Source organism: Lemur catta, chromosome 3 (assembly GCF_020740605.2).
Source record: "Lemur catta isolate mLemCat1 chromosome 3, mLemCat1.pri, whole genome shotgun sequence".
NCBI lineage: Eukaryota > Metazoa > Chordata > Mammalia > Primates > Lemuridae > Lemur > Lemur catta.
In genome coordinates this window covers 120,509,281-120,528,373 of record NC_059130.1, presented here as the reverse complement: position 1 = coordinate 120,528,373, position 19,093 = coordinate 120,509,281, and the positions used below count along the sequence as shown (strand labels likewise).

General features: G+C 55.3%; 1 protein-coding gene across 4 annotated transcripts in view; it reads left to right on the top strand.

Moving 5' to 3' along the window:
* The window catches only part of SPSB1 (splA/ryanodine receptor domain and SOCS box containing 1), a 67,013-nt gene that overhangs the window by 37,393 nt on the left and 10,527 nt on the right, over positions 1 to 19,093 (top strand). The window contains exon 1 of one of the 4 annotated variants that reach the window (XM_045546205.1): positions 3,654 to 3,841. The exons of the other annotated variants lie outside the window; for them this stretch is intronic. The gene's annotated coding sequence lies outside the window, so the exon portion shown is untranslated. Of the gene's footprint in view, positions 1 to 3,653; positions 3,842 to 19,093 lie in introns of those variants that run through there. 4 annotated transcript variants of the gene reach the window in all.

Genomic DNA, 19,093 nt, shown 5'->3' with positions numbered 1-19,093 from the left:
GTTGTGCGCGCCGCACTCCTGGCCCCGGGAGCAGCCTGGGAGGCCCAAGGCCCTTTCCTATTCTAACAGAAACGAAAGGAGGGTGGCCAAGAGGGCCAAGGAGCCCGTTAGCCAAACAAACGGTGACCTTCTCCTCTGCTAGGCGGATCTTGCTCTGCAGCCCAATCAAGGGTAGGCAGCCTTGCGGGTGGCTGACCGAGCAGACAGGCTGTGGCCAGGGAGGACCCGCTGCTGTTCTTAGCGTTTCTTAGCGTTTGTCCCGGTAGCATCAGCTTAGGGAGGCTCCTCTTTCATCACTTAGTTTTCCTATACCTCAGGTTTTTCTTCCTTTTTTTCATATAAAACAAAGCATCTCTTATTGTGGCAAATATACATGGCATACAATTTACCATTTTAAAACCATTTTTAAGAGTACAGCTCTGGCGCGGTGGCTCACGCCTGTAATCCTAGCACTCTGGGAGGCTGAGGAGGGAGGATCGCTTGAGCTCAGGAGTTCCAGATCAGCCTGACCAAGAGTGAGACCCTGTCTCTACTAAAAATAGAAAAAAATTAGCCAGACAGGGTGGTGCATACCTGTAGTCCCAGCTCCTCGGGAGGCTGAGGCAGTTGGATCGCTTGAGCCCAGGAGTTTGAGATTGCTGTGAGCTAGGCTGATGCCACGGCACTCTAGCCCGGGCAACAAAGTGAGACTTTGTCTCAAAGAACGGTGTGCTTCTTTGGTCAATGGCTGGAAGGTGATGTTAAGATTTGACCACTTGATGTCATGCGAACGGTAATAATGACAGCCACCACCTAACGCATTAACGCGGGCCAAGTCCACCATGTTCAGATGTGCCCCCTGCATCGTGAGAGTCCTGTAAGCATCCAGCATTGCTCGAGGACCCGTGACGTGCTGGGGGCTGTTAGACTCTGTGCGTGTGTTCATTGTCCCCTTTGATTCTCGCTGCAATCTTTCAGAGTAAGCATTTACTTTTCTGCTCATTTCTGCAGGTGAAAAATGAGCAACGCTGTCTCATGCTGTTAGTTTGAAGTGTCATTTCTTGGGCTGTCAGCTCATTTCAAATTTTCTGTATACCTAAAAGCACATTTCTAATCCTTCCTTCCTGGTCCTTTACCGACCTCCCCCAAAGCAAGAGAAAGAGGAGCGGAGGATTATTGGCCCCGGCACTCACGGAGGTGTCTCAGGGCAGGGGCAGGAGGCCACCACCTCCGCGTGCTGGGTTAGTGAGGATGCGACTCGAGGCTGACCCCAGCAGGTCCCTCACTTTGGGACAATAAAAGGGCATCGCTTGCTGTGTTCATGGAACCCCTGCCCCTCACTGCGCTTTTCATTAGGTAGTGAAGCTGCCACTGCTCCGTGCACGGACGCCGACATGAGCTCTCCATCTCCATTTCTAGTTCTTTCTGGTTCCTGTCGGGAAACCCAGGGATGAACTTGTGGAGGAAACTTTCCGATCTGCCACCTCCTCGTCTGGTGCTGGCCAGTCCCCATCAGGGGTAGGGGGCTGCTCCCCAGGTCCAGGTCCCAACTCCCGGTTGTGGCATTCGAGGCCCTTGACATCTGGCTGCAGACCGTGTTTCTAGCTCTCTCTAGCACTATGGCCCTGAATGCTCCTGTCTTTCTAGCAAACTTCTCCATCAGTTTTGCTTGCCCTGGCATGGGAAGAGATGGCCAGGGGGCTAAATACGAGGCGGGGGGCTTTCTGGTAGTTTCTGTCTGGTTGTCCTAGAAATGTTCTGTTTAAATTCTCAGCACATCAAAGTTGAGATCTGAGACTCTAACCCACAGTATTGACTCCAGAAACTTGGCCTTCTCCCTGCCTCCTGGACTGGGTTCGGGGGAGGCAGGCATGGGCCCCGAAGTCCCTCTAAGACAAGCAAGGACTGCAGCTGAGGCAGGAGGGTGGGAAGTGAGCTCCTCTGCCTCCAAAGGGGACTGCTCTGGGTGGACCTCACCTTGCCCCTCTCCCCCCAGGAGGACCAGTGGCCCCCTGGCCTGTGCCCAGTGGAGCTGTGGTACCACTGCTGCCTCCCCCACCCCAGAAAGCATGGCCCAGGGCAGGCCCCTCCACCCGGCCAGCAACCAGCCTGCCTGGTCAGTGAGGCTGTTAACTTGTTTTGACTCTAACAGCTCCCTGGTTTGGGAACAGGAAACCCTCTTTGGGGGGTTGGGGAGCTGTGTCCCAAGATCCCCTGGACCCTGGCCCAACACCCCAGCCCTCTGCCAGCTTTTCCCTCTGCTTGTGAGCGCTGAGCCCCTGGCTTTGCTGGGGTAGGGCCCCAGCTCCGCAGCCCTTTGGGGTGGCTCCTACTCAGAGCCAAAGTGATGCTCCAGCCACCTGGGCCCTGAGCTGACGGCTGTTTAGGCTGCAGAGCTGCTGGTAGGGACGGGCCCCCACCCTCCCTGTCTCCCATTCATTCGCCTCCTTTCCCTTCTCTCTGTCTCTGTGTCTCTCCCGGGAGGTCCGTGAAGCTGGGGCAGGCTCCTCTAGCCCAAGACCAGCAGGGCTCGAGGCTGGGGAAAAACTGGCCCAAGTGTGCCTTTAGGGGCGGGGCTAAGTTAAGAGGGTAGGCATGTGTCCAGGGGGCTCCTTCTGTGTGTAGGGGAGCAGGTGGGCGGGGATCCTCCCACCTTCCCAGTTTGGTGCAGGGAAGAGTCCCCGTGGCTTGACTGGCTTGAATCAGTGCCTGGAAGACAGGAGGGCTTAGGTGGGGGTGGGGGGCAACACCTTTCCCTGCTGGGGGCAGACCTGGAGTGGGGGTGGGGTAGGGGGTTGTCACTCAGTTCTTCCCCAGCCCCATTCCACTCAGGCTTGCCCCCAGCATCTGCTGATGGGGACCTGGGACACAGCCAAGGTGCCGGGAGCTCTCTGCGGGGTGCCCTGCGCAGGCAGACCCTGTCCCTGGGGAGGAGGTATGTGACTCTCGGGGGGCTCCAGGTGTGTGTGACAGGAGGCAGTTGGGGGTCAGTGCCCAGGCTGTGCCCCTCAGGACAGCACTTGGAGGGGTGGCACGGCCAGGTGCTGACCTGGCCCCTCTCCTGCCAGCCCAGGCCAGAGCCTGGGAGGGGGAGGTTCTCTCCCTTGTTGGTGAGTTTCTTTTCCTTTCAGGACAAGTCGCTTGGGGACCAGAGAGTTAGTCACAGCAGGAAGAGGGTCTGCGAAGGGGCTAAGGGAACAGGGAACAGACCTGCCGTCGAGTCTGCCCCCACGACCCCTGCTGGGGTCTTCATGACACCCTTTGAAGGTCTGATGTGGGTGTCACCTCTGCACCTGCCAGCCTGGGCCCCTTTGTAATTTTGAAAACTTGACTTCATGGCTCTGAAACATGGACGGTGCCTCTGCCTCGATTCCCCTGGGTTCCCGCCTCGCTTGGCTCTGCTTCCCTGAATGGGATGAGGGAGGGTCTCCAGGTCTTGGGGAGGGTGCAGGAGCAGGAAGGGGACGAGTTAGGGACAGGTCTCCCCTTAGGCCCACAACCTCCACTCTGGAGGGCTTTTCAAACCCGGCTGATCACCTGGTAATTGTTTCCAGCCGTGGGGAACGAGTCCGGACCCGGGAGCGGCCTCCAGTGTTTGTTTTGCCTTCTGTGTTCTCCCGGCCAGTGGTAACCAAGGGCCGCTTCCCCTTGGTGACGGCGGAGCTCGCACGGGCCAAGGCCAATCCCGCCCGGGCTAGGCAGGCCTGGGGGACCCGGCGGGGACGGCACCCGCTGCCGGGGCACCAGGGTGCAGCCCTCACTGTCCTGTGATTCTCCCCCAGTGGTGAGGACCCGAGGGGCTCTTCTCCTGGCTCTCTCCCCAGGCACTTGCCTGGAACATTCCAGAACTCCAGATCCTCTGGTAGGTGTCTGGGAGACCGTGAGGACACTTGCTGGCCGGCCACGTGTGGGTGGGTCTCAGGCAGGGAATGGACTTCAGCCAGGCCTCTGCTGCGAGTGGCGCTGGTCTACGTTGTGGCAGGACCCAGCGTCTCGAGGTAACTGTCGGGGGTGGTTTGGAGCAGAAGGAGATGTGTCCTGAGACAGCCGCGGCCACGGAGGCCAACCAGGGAGGGCTCCGTGGGGGAGGGAGCCTGGGCAGACAGGCTTCCTGTCAGGGGGTTGTTTGAAGTGAAAAGAACGTCATTGTAACAGGTGTGGTGGCCCGTGGTGGCACGGTGGCCCCACCGTGTCTAAGGGATACCTGGAGAGGCCAAGGAAGCCGAGGGGGCTTGCCGGGGCGTGGAGCGTGGACAGTGCGGAGCCCGTGAGGAACTGTGAGCAGAGGAGGCGCCTTGGGGTAGGGGGCCGTGTCCTTTGTCTGCCCAGACCCAGAAGGTCCTTGGGCTTCTGGCAGGTCTGCGAGGGAACCGACAGCCTGGTTCATGTGCCCCACTGCTCACCTCCTGAGGGTCTGGCAGCAGGACAGGGCCTGTCCTGTGACAGGGAACACTTCCCACTACTTCTGTTATACCAGTGGGCCTCTACATTTGGTTGGTTGAAGTCAGTTGTGTTTCGGGACTGGCCTCCTGGAGAGAGATGGAAGGTCCCCGTCTTCCCTCTTTCTGATATGTGCCTCCTTCCAGCCTCCCTCCTCAGGGAGGACCCCCTCTGCATCCCCCACCCACTTGGGCACACAGGTCACCTGGGGATCTGGTGCCAGTGCCATTGCAGGCACAGGCTGGGTGGGGCCTGAGACTGCATTTCCAACAAGCTCCCAGGTGATGCAGGAGCAGCCACTCTGCAGGACGCCCTGGCTGTCCCCAGCGTGGGGCATGCAGGACGAATGGTTCCCTCACCTCTAAAGGGACTGCTCTTGAGAAAGGAGACAGACGTGCAGGTCCTCAGTCCTGTCTGGTTTTCCATTTGGGGGCCTGGAGCGGGGTTGCTGTCAATCAGGAGAGGTGGGGGGGGGGGCTGGGGCCACTGGTGTATGGGGACGGCCTGAGCTCCGCAGTCGACTTTCACACAGATTCCTGCCACCAGCCCAGCTGCCGATACTATTAAACCCCAGTGATTCATTGTTGTGCGTCTCAAGGCAAGGCGTTGTGTTACAAAAACGTGGGTCCCAGAGGCTTGTTTTGTTGGCAGGTCTTGCTGCATCAGCAGAAAAGAGGCACTTTTGATATGGGAACGGAAACTTGGGACAGCCTTAGAAATACTCAGCGTGTTCGGCAGCGAGGGCCCGCGGTCCTCCTCCAGCTGGGGAAACTGGCCGCCTGGCGGGAAGGCTGCAGCACGTGGGGGTGGGAGGGGTCCCCACTCCCGGGTCTGTGGTCTGAGCCGCCCGCGCTGTGATGTGGCAGGCCTTCCTCGCCACCGAGGGGCGTGGGACACATCTGTCCTCTGCTCGCCCTCCCGCCTGCGAAGGTAACATGCCGCTGTTTTTATTTCACGGACAGTCCCGCGTGCGGGCTGTGCAATGCTGCCCAAGGCGAGCATGCGCAGTGCACGTTTGCGGTCCTCGTGTGCTGGGGGGCGCGGGGGGCACAGGGTCTAGCGTGGTTGGCTGGTCCTGGGTGCGCTGATGTTTCCGACGTCGGCTGAGTTTGCCAGGACAGGCAAGTGCCTTTGCTCTTGTTCCTCCCTCCCTCGGCCAATTGCCATCCTGGACCAGCCATTGAATGGATATTGAGCCAATTTCCCTTTTTGTCACTTCCCCTTTTTCCTTTTGTGTTCTCAGACCGTGATAAAGGGAACAGAGTCAGCCCAGATCCAAGTTGCTTTGCTGAGAAACTTCCCACGATGCCCAGGTCCCACCACCTGGCCCCAGAGAGCACAGGGGGGCACACCCACCCCTCCCCACCCAGGATGCTGCACACCCCCACCCCCCGCCACAGCTGCCACCCCCTCCCCAAGGGGACACTGCTGGGGGAGGCACCAAGGCAGAGTTGAAAGAGACAGGCAAAGCCACTGCCAGCCGTGGGCAGCCTTGGCTTCAGCAGCACCTGAGGGCTTCCGGAAAAGGGGCTCTCTGTTGCCATTAATGAGCTTGAGATGTGGCCACAGAATTGAGTTACGGGTACCCTGAAGCAGATGTTCTTTGCTGAGATTGCTGAGCTTGGGGTAGGAAGTGGGTTTTAGGATTTTCACGGTCACATTCTACCGCTGGGGGACAACCAGATACCCCACTTCTCAAAAAACCTACCCTTCCTTCCTTCTCTCTTTCCTTCCTTCTTTCCCCTCACACCACTAAATTACAAATATGTCACCAGTGATGGCTGTTTATTAAGTGCTAAGCTTTCCTTGGAATCCTCATTTAACCCCTACAGTGAACCAGTGAGGCTGAACGATCATCACCCCCATTTCAATGGGTGAGGAACCTGAGGCTCAGAGAGGTTAGGAAACTTGCTCAAGGTCACCCAGCTTGTAGAGCTGAAGTTTAAGCCCAGGCAGCCCAACTCCAGACTGCACGTGTCTTTTCCACCTTTGTAGGTACTTGGTAAATAGGTCTCCCTTCGTTGACCCTGTTTCAGTTCTAAGAAGTCTGGGATAGAGGCAGCGAGGCTACTCACATGAGGATCCTTGGGGTTATGGTGGCCCACCCACATTTTGTGGGTTCAGAAACTAGATTTTTTCCCTGGTGTATTCAATGTTGATGTGGTTTAGAGGTATCCACCAAACTCACAAGAGACTGATGTAAAAACCTGAGGAAATCTGTTCACACACAGTAAGGAGTAAAAAAGTCAGGTGTGCGAAAGATTTCTGTTCACCTCTGAAGGTGGCTAATGGCAGGTGCAGAACCAGAGCTCAGGGAAGCCAAGTGGCCATAATGACTCGTGCCTCAAGCCCAGTGTCTCTGTTGTCACCATTAGGGTACACCTAACAGGAGCTGGAGGCCTCGCGTCCATGGCTGCCATCTTCCGGGGTCCTTACTAAGTCCTGCTCACCACACCTTGCTGAAGCAGCACTTTCCTTAGACAAGTGACGACATCACTGATTGGGTGACAGCTAGTTCTGGCTACATTCTGGGTCCTGCTGCTTCTGCCTCCCCTAGTCCAGGCTGCATCCTCGCACCTCCCTGGCTGGTCTCCTGCTTCCCAACAGCCCTTCCCAGCACAGCAGCTGGGAGAGTCTGTTAGAAAGGAACCCAGACCACGTCTTGAGCCTGCTGACAGCCCTCCGAGGCTTCTCCTCACACTGAACATAAAATCCAAAGTCCTTATGTTGCCCACGGGACCTGGCATTCCCTGTCCTCTACCTGTCACCCACCTGTCTTCTCCCACGGCCCCTCCCTGCTGCCACACGGCCTCTCTACTGCTCTCCCACCTCTGTCCACACATTGCTGTATCAGGGCAGCATACCCTCCCCCACTGTCCTGTCACTTGCTCCGTCCTCACTACTCTCATTCATTTTCCTTTGACATTTACATTAGACATTCATTCATTCATCACTTGTTTATTGAGCACCTACTATGTACCATGCACTGTTCTAGGCATTGGGGCCACCACAGTGAGCACAACAGATGGAAGCCCCTCTCCTTGCGGCTTGCGTCGGTTGTTCAAATGATTGTGTGCTTTCTGCCCCCACTAAACTGTAAGTTCCATGCGGGCAGCAAGTTCCACCTGTTTTGTGTATGTAGTAGGTGCCTAATAAGTAGTTTTGAAATCAGTTCTAAGCCTGAGGCACGTCATTTGGATTGGGTGTTCTCCGCATGTTTGTCAGCTAAACATTTGCAGACCATCTCCTGGGTTGGGTCACTTCTGCTGGTGATATCTCGTCTGTTTTGTTAGTTCTGGCTCGTTTCCACTCAGGGAAGGTGTTTGCTGGCAGTCTGGGGGAACCTTATTCCCCTTTACTGGACACTGACCCTGTGTAGCTACGTTTTTGAATAGCCAACCTTGTTGGGGCACTTGGGGACTAAGACACAAAGGTATTGAGAAGCCATGTAGCCCGTCTTAGGGGTGTAGCAGGTTCTGGTGGGATGGGTGAGCAAGCAGTCGGAGCACAGGCCTGAGCACGGCCCTGCTGGCCAAGTTGCCACGTGTCACGTGAGCGAGGCTGGCCAGAAAAGGATCTGTGGGAAATGGTGGCACCTGTCATGCGACACCTGGGTTGCGCCGGGTCCGCGAGTGGTAATCCTCACAGCGATGCAGAAACCCAACCCCTTAAAAGAGGTTTTCATGTGGCAACAAGTCCGGTTCAACTGTGTGTGAACCTGGGCGGGCCCTCCTGGCCAGGAGCAGAAGCTTTGTCCTGTGGCAGCAGCAGGCCCTGGCGTCATCGGCAGGGGAGCAAGCAGGATCCGAGTGGCTGGGATGACTTCCTGGTATCAGAGAGTAGAGCCTTTGCCACTTGGAGCAGCCTCAGGATGTCAACCTGCTCTGCAAGGACGAGGACGCAGTGGCCTGGGAATTCAAGCGTGTCCCTCCCTCCTCATCCTGCCCCGATCCCAAAGTCAGGAGCATTTTGAGGAGTGATGGCCCTGACATGGGTTCTCCCACGTCCCCACCCTCCCCCGAGCAGGCTTGAGCGGGTGCTGGTCGCCCCTCCCCAGACCACAGTCGGCGCGGGCACAGAGATGCAGGCACACGTTCCGGATTCCTCCAGAGAAACCCGATCTACAGGTGCCGTCTCAAGGCAGCAGGGGCTGCCAAACCGCAGCTCTGCACGCTTTCCTTTGGAGGAAAGGAAGGGGAGGGGCGCGGACATCTGAACTGCAGCAATTCTGCTCGCGAAGGCTCTTAACTCCCCACAGCTGAACATCGTTAGCCATGTCCTTGCGTGTAACCCTGGCTGACAAGCCCGGCCCGGTCGGCCGGGTCTCCTCACGCTGCTTGCTTCTCTCTGCTCCGCCCGCTGTCCCCCATGTGGATTTCGGAGGGGTGGACATTTTTCATCCATTTATTTTTTATTTATTGAGGTAAAACTCACATAACATTAACCTTCTGAGAGTACAGTCCAGTGGCATTTCGTACATTGACAATGTTGTGCAACCGCCACCTCTGTCTTGTCCGAGAACATTTTCATCACCCCAAGAGACCCCAGTGACCCCCCATCCTCCTCCCTTCCTGGCCCCTGGCAACCCCCATCTGCTTTCTGTCTCTATTCCGGCTGTTTTGTAGCTATGGAGTCATATGATATATGACCTCTCGTGCCTGGCTTCTTGCACTTGGCATAAAGTTTTTGAGGTTCATCCACGTTGTCACATGTACCAGTGCTTTGCTCCTTTTTATGGCCGATACTATTCCATTGTATGCACATACACAGTTTGTTTATTCATTCATCCATCCATGGCCTTTTGGGTTCATCCATTTATGTTTTTGCAACAATAACAAAACAGCAGTAAAGACATTTAAAAGGAAGGAAAACCATAAGCTCATCACGCTAAACCTGGCAACACTGTCATTTTTCTGGGTTCCTTTCTACCTCTTTCTCATGTGTGCCGGTTTAATTTTTTCTAGGTTTTAGTCTCGGGGCGGATACAGTTGTGTCCTTTGTTCCACTTGACATAGCAAACTTTTTCATTGCCTCTTGCACAGAGCTCCCTCCCGCTGACATTTCTGACAGCTGAGTAACACTCCTGCAGTTCCTCTCTCCTTGCCTAATCCTGCACGTGACAAGCTGGGGCCTTGCCACTCTGGGCCCCGACCCTTCAGCTTACCTGGAAGTCTCAGATTCATTTACCCACCGCCTTTGGACTTGCTGGGGCCCTTCCCGCTCGAGTGTTGGCTCAGGTGTTCGGGACTTTCCCAGTTGACAGGATTGGAGGAGGGAGGCCGGCACCATGGGAAGGGAAGTTCCTGAAGGTTGCTGTGGCCTAGAAAGTATGTTTAAGTCCCCTTTTTCACCAACTGTCTGTGAAGCCCTGGGATTTACCTCTCCCTTGTCATCCTGTTCAGTCCCATGAAATCCCACGTAGGAATGGCGATGAAGTTGCGCAAGGAGACACACTGCCCAATTCTTTTAGAATCCTTTCCAAGTTCCTTGGCTGAGGTCCAGCCGAGGTCCAGTTGGGAAAGCTTCAGTCCAACTGGCACAGACACTCCCAAGCACCCTTGGCCTGCTGTGGCCGGTTGCAAAGATCAGGAAGCCTGGAGATGAGTTACTTGGACATTGATTTTGTCCTACAAAAAGTGGACAATGGGGTGAGGGGTTCTGAGCTTCAAGATTTTAAGGATAAGAGGAGAAATGTCCATGAATTAAATTAAAAGGAACTGGGCCAAGCACAGTGGCTCACACCTGTAATCCTAGCACTCGGGGAGGCTGAGGCAGGAAGGTCACTTGAGCTCAGGAGTTCAAGACCAGCCTGAGCAAGAATGAGACCCTTATCTCTACTAAAAATAGGAAAATCAGCCGGGCATTGTGGCACAGGCCTGTCATCCCAGCTACTTTGGAGGCTGAGCCAAGAGGATCGCTTGAGCCCAGGAGTTGAGGTTGCAGTGAGCTATGATGATGCCACTACGCTCTAGCCTGGGCAATAGAGTGAGCCTCTGTCTGAAAAAAAAAAAAAAAAAAAAAAAGATAAAGAAACTGCTGTAAGACCATCCTATTGTGGAGAAATTCTTAACTCCCCACACGAGACCATCATTATAGTCAAACAACCTAAATGTTCATCTATCAAGGAATATTATAAAAATTATAATAATAGCACATGATGGAATATTACACAGCCACTAAGACGGATAATTGACGTAGGAGCGAATATATCATGACTTGGAAGAAGCAAACTGTGGAGTAGTATATGTGGTGTGATCCTTTGCTATACGTGAACCGTCCTTGCACTCGTGTGAGCACCAGAATGGTCTGGAAGGACACATGCACCTCTGGGCAGTGGGAGAGAGGGAACACTTTAATTTTATACTTTGTATATTTCTGTCTTGAGATTTCTTATGGACATGTATAACATTTGAAATATTGCATATCAAAATATAACGAGAAGTTTTTAAAAATTACGGTATAAGTATAATCGTGGTGGTTTTCATTTAAGATAGATTTGAGATTCTACAATGTCGAGATATAATTTCTTTAAACCAGTGGCTCTCAACCCTTAGCATCCTCCTAATCCCCTGGAGGGCTCTTGCTGGGCCCCACCCCAAGGTTCCAATTCAGAAGGTCTGGTGGGGCCAAGAATTTGCATCTCGAGCAGCTCCCAGGGGATGCTGATGTTGCTGATCTGGGACCCCACTTTGAGAAACACTCCTGTAAACCTAGTTACAGGAGAACATCCCTGTGGGCCCCTCCCCCATGGGGATCTTATGGGCCACCTGCCCCTGCTTCTGACCTAAGGGGTTTACATGATTGAATTTGGGGTTTTCAAGGGCCTGCAGCTTCAGGCGGGGCCCTCCTGTCTCCCTGCCTCCCCTGTCCACCCCGCAGAGGGCTGCCCAGGTCCCGTGACGGGGCGAGCAACTGGGGAGGACCCGTGCCTACCTTGGCATTCCCTGGCTGAGCGCTCTCCTGCACTTGGCATTCAAGAGCCAGTGACCTTGGGTGTTCCTTTGTGTTGAGGGGGAAGGGAGAGCATTGTGTATGAAGATCGTACTGTGTGCCTGCTACTGTGCCGGGCACTTCAGCCACCCAATTCCACATTGGGATCATGAGTGCCACCCTCTTCTTCCTCTTACGTCCCTAGTGGTTTGAGAGCATTGACCTGGGTGTGCAGGGTGGGATGAGCAGACCCCGGGCCCCTCTAAGTCTCACACAGGCTGCGGGGTGGCCCCTCGAATCTGTCTGGGAATTGACGCTTCCTGAGGCCTTAGATCCTCCCCTGGGCACTGTCCTGCTCATTCTCCCTGGAGGGACATGGGGGTGACCCAAGGCCCCACTCCCACAGGTGACCTTTGCCAGTTGGCACATACCACAGAAAGCGGTCAAAGTGTCACCTGCTCCCATTCAGGCCCCCTTGATGGAGGGCAGCTCGGACTTGCTCCTGCCTCCTGCTCGCAAGCCAGGCAGCTCTGAAGCCCTGGAGTCCCAGGGAGGCCTGGCTGGAGGGAGGCTCAGCCTTCTGCGGGAACAGCTTCCCTGCGGCCTCTCCTCCCGGAGTGAACTCGCTGGGGCCACCTGACCCACCCTGAGGGTTGCAGGCCTCCCCGTCTCCTGCCCTCCTGGGGAGCTGGTGGAGAGCGTTGGGGGGTGAGAGGGGCCAGAGTCTCTGAGCCTTTCCTTGCGAGTGCCCTGTTGGCAGCATGTCCCCTGGAGATGGCCACGGGGCTGCTCTCAGCCCTGCCTTTCTGCGTCTGCTCTTTGGGACGCCCCAGCTCCCATGTGGAACAGGCAGGCCCAGGTTGTGACGCCCCCCTCCCCAGGCTGGGTGGTGTGGGTGGTCTGCAGGCTGGACTTATTCCCACTGCCCCTTGAAAGAACATCTGCCACTGTCTGGGTAACCTTCAGGGAAGGTCGCTGTGTGTCACCAAGGTCCCTCCAAGAACGGGCTTTTCTTCTGAACGAGGCAAGTCTGTTGTCCTCACCACCCTGACGAGGCTACAGCCGTGACTTGTTTTAATTTTCAGTCTCTGTTTGAATGTGAGGCTGCTTTCCCAGGGCCATGGCCCAACTGATTTGGGCCCTTTCTGAAAGTGCCGTGAGTAATCTGGGTCCTTCCGTAGGTGTTTACAGCAGGTGTGTTTTTGGTCTTTTGAGGTTAGAGGCTAGAGCTCTGGACCATGTGGGATTTTTTTCTCCAAAATCACTTGTCAGAACTTTCCAGAAGAGTCCAAATCCTTTGTGTTGCTTCTAGGAGCTGAGACTTATTTTTATATCCCCACTTAAGGGGTCCCTCCTCAAGTGGACTATTGGCATGGGGTGGGGGGGTGGGAGCCACATGTCACAAGTCCTGGTGGTGGTACCTTCACCAGGGGATCATGGCCTGGCTTGCACGGAGCATGCCCTGAGTGCTGCCCCCACCGAGCCTGGCCCGGGAGGCTTGGGGGGTGCGGACCCTGCTGTGCAGGCAAAGCCCGGGCTGCTCCGCCAGGCTGCAGAGGTTGCATTCTGATATAATAAACAGCTTGCTCGGGGCACGTCTCTCTTGCAAAATCCTGGGCTGTAACCGCCGATGCATGAGGCGGGGAGGCAGAGGGAGGGAATGTCTGTGATCTTCAGGTGAAAGGAGGCTTTATAAATAGGTCACCTTGTTCCACATCCTGAATTTCATTCTTTCCCCATCTTGGGTCAAAACAATGGCGTTACTGTTCTGGGGTCAGTCAGACGCACCGTGGGGGAACTGAGCTCAAGGGGGTGGAGGCGGGTCTGCCACTCTGGTGACCCCCTCAGTGCATCACCTACCTGCCCCCCCCGCATCCATTTGTACCTTGGATGTGTCTCCAACAGAGGGTACTGCTCCTTCAGCAGACCTTTTCTTATTCACACAGAAGGGTACTTTTTAGTGGAAGTGGGGCTCTAGGGCCAGTTGATCCGGAAGCACTTCGGGGGAAGGTGGGGTCTGCAGGGTTGTGGCTGTAACTGAAGGGACATCATCAGGTTTCAGGCAGGTGCCACGCAGGCTGTCCCAGCTGGGGCTCTGCTGTTTCTGATGGGGCAGCCTCACCTGGCCTTTGCCAAGTGCAGAGTCACTGCACAGCCGCCTCCTGGCTGGCTTTGGGGACGGAACAGCTATTCTCTTCTTGTGTTTTGGGCCAGCAGAGACAGACAGTGGCCCCATTTTTACTGGGCAAATTAAAATTTGTGGTTTTGAAGCTGTGTAATTGGAAATCTTAGGAGAAATCGTTATAGATATAATGTCCCTGTTTGAGATGGCCCCAAAGCTTTCCTGAGGATTATTGTCCTTTACTTTAAATGTCCTTCTACCGATTACAAACCCTTAGCCTGTATCTTCAAGCTTAACCATTACCCTGCACCTGCTTTATAGCAAGCAACATAGGTGGAGCACCTTTAGGAATTGCTTTGGGGACAGCTTGTTCTTGTGAATGTAGTGTGTTAAATCAGTGTCTCCAAGCCTGTGATTCTCTTTTGTGTGCTTAAAAATCATTTCCGTTCCAAACATAATATACTTTAAAAAATGTTCCATTCAAAAAGTGTTTAAAGTGAGCACATCTTTCCTCCTGTCCCACCCTCCAGGATTAACCATTGTGAAAAGTTTGATAGTTATTTCTTTAGAGCTTTCTGTGTGCTACAGATAGACATGCACAGAGAGAATCTGTTAAATCCTGTTCTTTCAGACCCGGGATCATGCACTGCATGTTGTTCTGCAATTTGCTTTTTTAGATGGAGCAGCGTCATGTTACATTTTATGCCGTGTCAGCACATGCAGGGGCTGCCTCCTCCTCGCCAAGGGCTGCATGTTCCCTGGAGTGGACCAGGCGGGGCTGATGCCACCTGAGCTTCCTCATCCACGTGTCCTGTGCAGGTCTGCAGGGTTTTGTAGGCGAGACCCCAGGACAGGTGCTTGCTGGCCGAGTGCTGGGCATTTTGCACCTGGATGGGGACTGCCACGTCGCACCTGCATGCCAACAAAGTTGTCCCAGTTCAGGGTCTGTCTGCCTCTCCGATACACACCCACACCTGCGCATAGTGGCCTTTCCCCACATCCTTTCTAAGACCCGCAACTTTTTTAACCCTGTGCATCCCACAGGCCTCTCTGGTCCCTCTCTTACGCGTGGTGCTCTGCTCAGTTTTACTTTTCTCTGTGACTTGTGCAAAGAAAACAAACAGCAGAGCATCCAGCAGGCTTTCTCTGAACACATGCCTATATTGTCTCTCCTGCCTCTTCAGAGAGAGTCACCGTCTTAGATCATTAAATGCTTTGGTTTGACAAGTGCCCTCTCCTGTCCCAGATGTCGGACTCCCAAACAGTCCACTTTGGGGATGCTTTTGACTCCTCCGCAGCCTCTGGGAAGTAGCACCCCGGTGTAGGCTCCCCCGTCTGCACCTGCCGATTCATGTGCTGCCCCCCCTCCTCTCCCCCCCCCCCCACATACCTGGAGGAGCACGTGAAACTGGAGGAAAGAGGTCTGTGAGGTTCTTTTCTCCCTGCCTAGGCAGCTCCATGGCCCCTGGCAAGCCCTCTCTGAACCAGGCCTTATTCCTGTGAGAGCAGCAGTGGTCCCTGGACCCTGGACAAAGACCCCTTTAAACGGCTGTCTGAGGCCGTGGGAGCTCATGTGCTCAGAGCCTGGGCTGCCCCACCGGTGCCATTATGAACACGCCGCTCTGGTGGGTGTTCGGAGCCCCAAGCCACCCCCATCCCATGGCTGCTGTTGGGGGCACTGGCTGTTGAAGGCTTTTGCCCCTTAGAGGGTCTAAGAGACACCCCCTTTCACCCCAGCGAGGGTTATATGTGTGTGGCAGTCATAGGGTGGGATGGGGGCTCCTCCCAGCGGGAAAAGGAAATTAAATGAAGCTAAACCACAGAGCTCAGTGTCATCTGGTACCATAGCAAACGTCCCCCACCCCAGGGCTTCTGGTCTCATTTACTCTGTTGTTAGCAAAGGCAGAATCTTGAAGGCCTTGCCAGGCTTCTAGTGTGTGTGTGTGTGTGTGTGTGTGTGTGTGTGTGTGTCCATGCCCCTCGGCAGGGTCAGACAAGGCAGTTCACAGCCCTCTCTGCCTCCTTCCCCGCAGCCCTCGAGTCTCAGTGCCATGGCCGTGGCTGTGGTCCTAGGGGCGGGTCCTCCTCCCTTTATCCCCACCTGAGTGTGGCCCGTTGGGGCCGCTGAGCTGTGAGCGGAGGAGCAGAGGGATGTGGAGCCGGCACGGGCCGGGGCCTCAGTGCCACCACCATAGACGCTGCCCAGCGCAGGCAAAGTCGACAGCCCACCCCTGATGACAGAAGGGCACACGGTGACAGTCAGGGAAGCTCCCGCAGGGCGTGTCCTGAGCTCTCCTGTGGCACAAGGTCCTGCCACCAGCATCGCCTCTTAGACCCCGAATGAGATGCGGCTGTCTCGTGACTCACAGACTCGTGGACGGTTGTCAGGAGTGTCCTTTCCCTCATAAGCTCCCGGCCCAACCTTTTGTGGGGATTTTTCCCCTCGTCCCTTTTGGTCTTTACTTTAATCTGATTTTACCTGTAGAAAAATGTTGCTAGGGGTTCCCGACCCGGAATGATTGGCCGCCTCCCCACAGCCCCTGTGAGGATCACCATCCTGCGGTTTCACACACACATACACGTACATCCACATACACAAACACACGTGCACCTCCCCAAATACACATCCACACCATACACACATACACACCACACATGCTCACACATGTGTACACACATGTATGCCCCCAAATACACATCCACACCACACACACACACGCACACACCCCTCCAATACACATCCACATCTATACCACACACACATACACGCATACATACAGGCACAAATACACCCCCACAAATACACATTCATACCACACACATACATACCACATGCACAGGCATACTCATGACACTCACACACTTATGCATAAACACCATACACGCATAAACACACAGCCACATCCACACGTGCATACCCACCACACACACATCCCAGGGCCAAGAGGGGTACAAACCAGGAATTTGTCTGTCTTGGGGGTGGTTTGAGAGCCGTGAGGAGGAACAGGCAGATGCGGTCTAGGGGGACCCGGTGGCTGATGCGAGAACGTGCTTTCTAGAAATGAAAACTTCCAATAAGGAAGGGAAGAGCAGGTGCCGCTGGCCAGGACACTGCCTAGACTGTCACGCCTCTGTCCTGCTCATTAGCCTCGGCTGCTGCCATCGTTCCAGGCGTGTGTGTGCATGGGTGTGTGTGCGTGTGTCTGCAGGGAGGATGCCTGCATGTGACTAATGGGTGGTGGCTGCAGCCCAGGGTCACCTCTGTCCTCTGCTGTCCAGTTCCAGCCTTACAGGGCACTACACGGCCACACCCTTCACACCCTTGGTGGCTTTGCTCCTCCTGGATGGGGACGAGGGCTGAGTCCTCCCATCTCTTGGAGACTCAACAACCACTTGCTTGGCAGTCCCAGGACTTGCTGCTCCTTTGGCACCCCTGGGCCCCACCAGGCCTGGGCATTTGCTTCTCAGAATGGCAGGAAACAGGGTGGCCCCAGGGCCATGGTGTGTCCTTTTCTCCCACCTCCTGCCTGAAGTTTGGTACTCACAGCTCGATCCCCTCCTGGCCCAGTGGTGTCTGTCTTGGCCCAGTGTTAATAGGAGCTGCTCAGGCCCACCAGCACCTGTCACTTAGCCCCTGTGGGGTGTACCCCTCACCCATGCTGAGCACCACCGCCAAGTATTTTGGTGATGAATGTTAGCAGCTTTGCATGGGTTTAGAACAGGGCTCAGCAAACTATGGCCCCTGGGCCAAATCTGGCCCACTGTCTATTTTTGTAAATAAAGTTTTATTGAAACGTACCCATGCCCATTCGTTCATGTACATTCTGGAAAGTCATAAACAGTTACTATCTAGCCCTTTACGGAACAAGTTTGCTGACCACTGCTTTAGAAAGGACCTTGAACTTGATCTGCTCTAGCCCAGACTTCCGAGCACTTGGGTCTTGGCCCAAAGATAGCATCTGTCTGCAGGGCCAGATGTGGTGACCAGGACGGAGGTCTTTGTTCAGTGAATGGAGCACAGTCTAGAAAACAGAAACAAAAGTAAAAATGCCAGTCGCACCAGACTCTCTCTGAGCACGGTCTCCGCTGAATGTTAAGTAAGCCTGTGACACACAGGTGGTGCCATCTCACAGAAGCTCGGGAGAGCTAAGGGTGCATCTCAGTGGCCCAAGCCACCGTTGCAGTGTGTGAACTTGGGATCCCCAGGAAGAGGGCTGGGGGTGCCCCCCAGGATGCAGCCCCAGGGCAGGGGGCAGGGGGCCAGGGGGAGCGCCTGGGGGCCCTGCAGGAAGGGCGGATCTGTGTAGCCACGTTTTAAAATAGGCAGGAGGAGGAGGGCAGCTGGATAGCTGTGTGTCCTTGCACAGCAAGGAGGTGGCGAGGCGTGGACAACAGGAAGCTGAGGAGAAGGAAGTGTCATCCCTAACCATAGCCTGGACACAGGGTGCATGGCAGATGAGTCAGAGTGGCCCTGGGGTCACCACAGTGATTGGCCACCCAGGAGGTGACTCAGATGGCAGGAGGGCCCAGAAGTGGCCATGTGGGTGGCCCACATCCCCTGCTAGGCCCTGGGGTGCCCTTGTGAGAGAGTCACCACGATGCTGCACGACCTTTACCTGCCCACCCTGCCCTGTCCCCACTCTGTCCCCAGCCTCCTTCCTCCCAGGCTGGGCGTTGACTCCCACCACGCGTGGCCACGTGGGCCAGGCCAGGAGGGGCCTCCTCTCTGACACTTCCCCACACGGGAGGCCGGGAAGGGAAGACGCCACACAGGTTGGTGTTGGTGCCTTTGCTGGGCCTTTGTGAGCTGACAGATAGTGACACTCCATGGCTTTTCTGCCATCTTTTCTGGTGGCTCCTCCTGGGGCTGGGCAGACCTCATTGCTGTGAGATTCCTCCCCCCCCCACATCCGTCTTACACTGTCTCCGTAGCGCAGTCTCCTTAACGCTGTCTTCAGTGGAGCCAACACACGGTGCACTGTCTAGTGCAGGGGTTGGTAGACTACGGGCCGGCCTGTTCTTATAAATAAAGCTTTATTGGGACATGGCCATGCTCATGTATTTGTGTCCCTCTGTGGCTGCTTTTGTGCTACAACGGCAGAGCTGAAGAGTTGCACGGAGACTGTCTGGCCCTCAAAGCCCAAGATATTTACTATCCAGCCCTTTACAGAAAAAGTATCTCCAGTATCTCCTCTCCCCTCCCCCAGCCGCCTCACTCTCCCTACCTGTTCCCCTGCATGGAAAGAGGGTGGATCTTCCATGACAGATGACATCCTGAGAGAAATGTCCTTCCTGCGGTGATGATTGAGCTGGCAGAGGGGTTACAGGAAGCGGGAGGTGGTAAAATGAACTCTCTTAGAAAGTTAATTCCCTGCTCACCCTCCCACAGAGCTGACCCCTATCCCCACAGGGTCCTGGAGAATTGAGGACAGGGAGAAGTCCCTGGGCACCAAGCCAGAGGGAAGGTTCAGGCAGGGGTGGGAGCAGGTGCGTCTGTGCTCTACTCCATACATGCTGACTTTGGGAGCCACCTCGGACCAGCCTTCCTGCAGCTCAGAGAGACACTCGAGTGGAAGTCGGGGGGAAGGGGGTTCAGGGAAGGCTGAGGCCATGCCACACTGG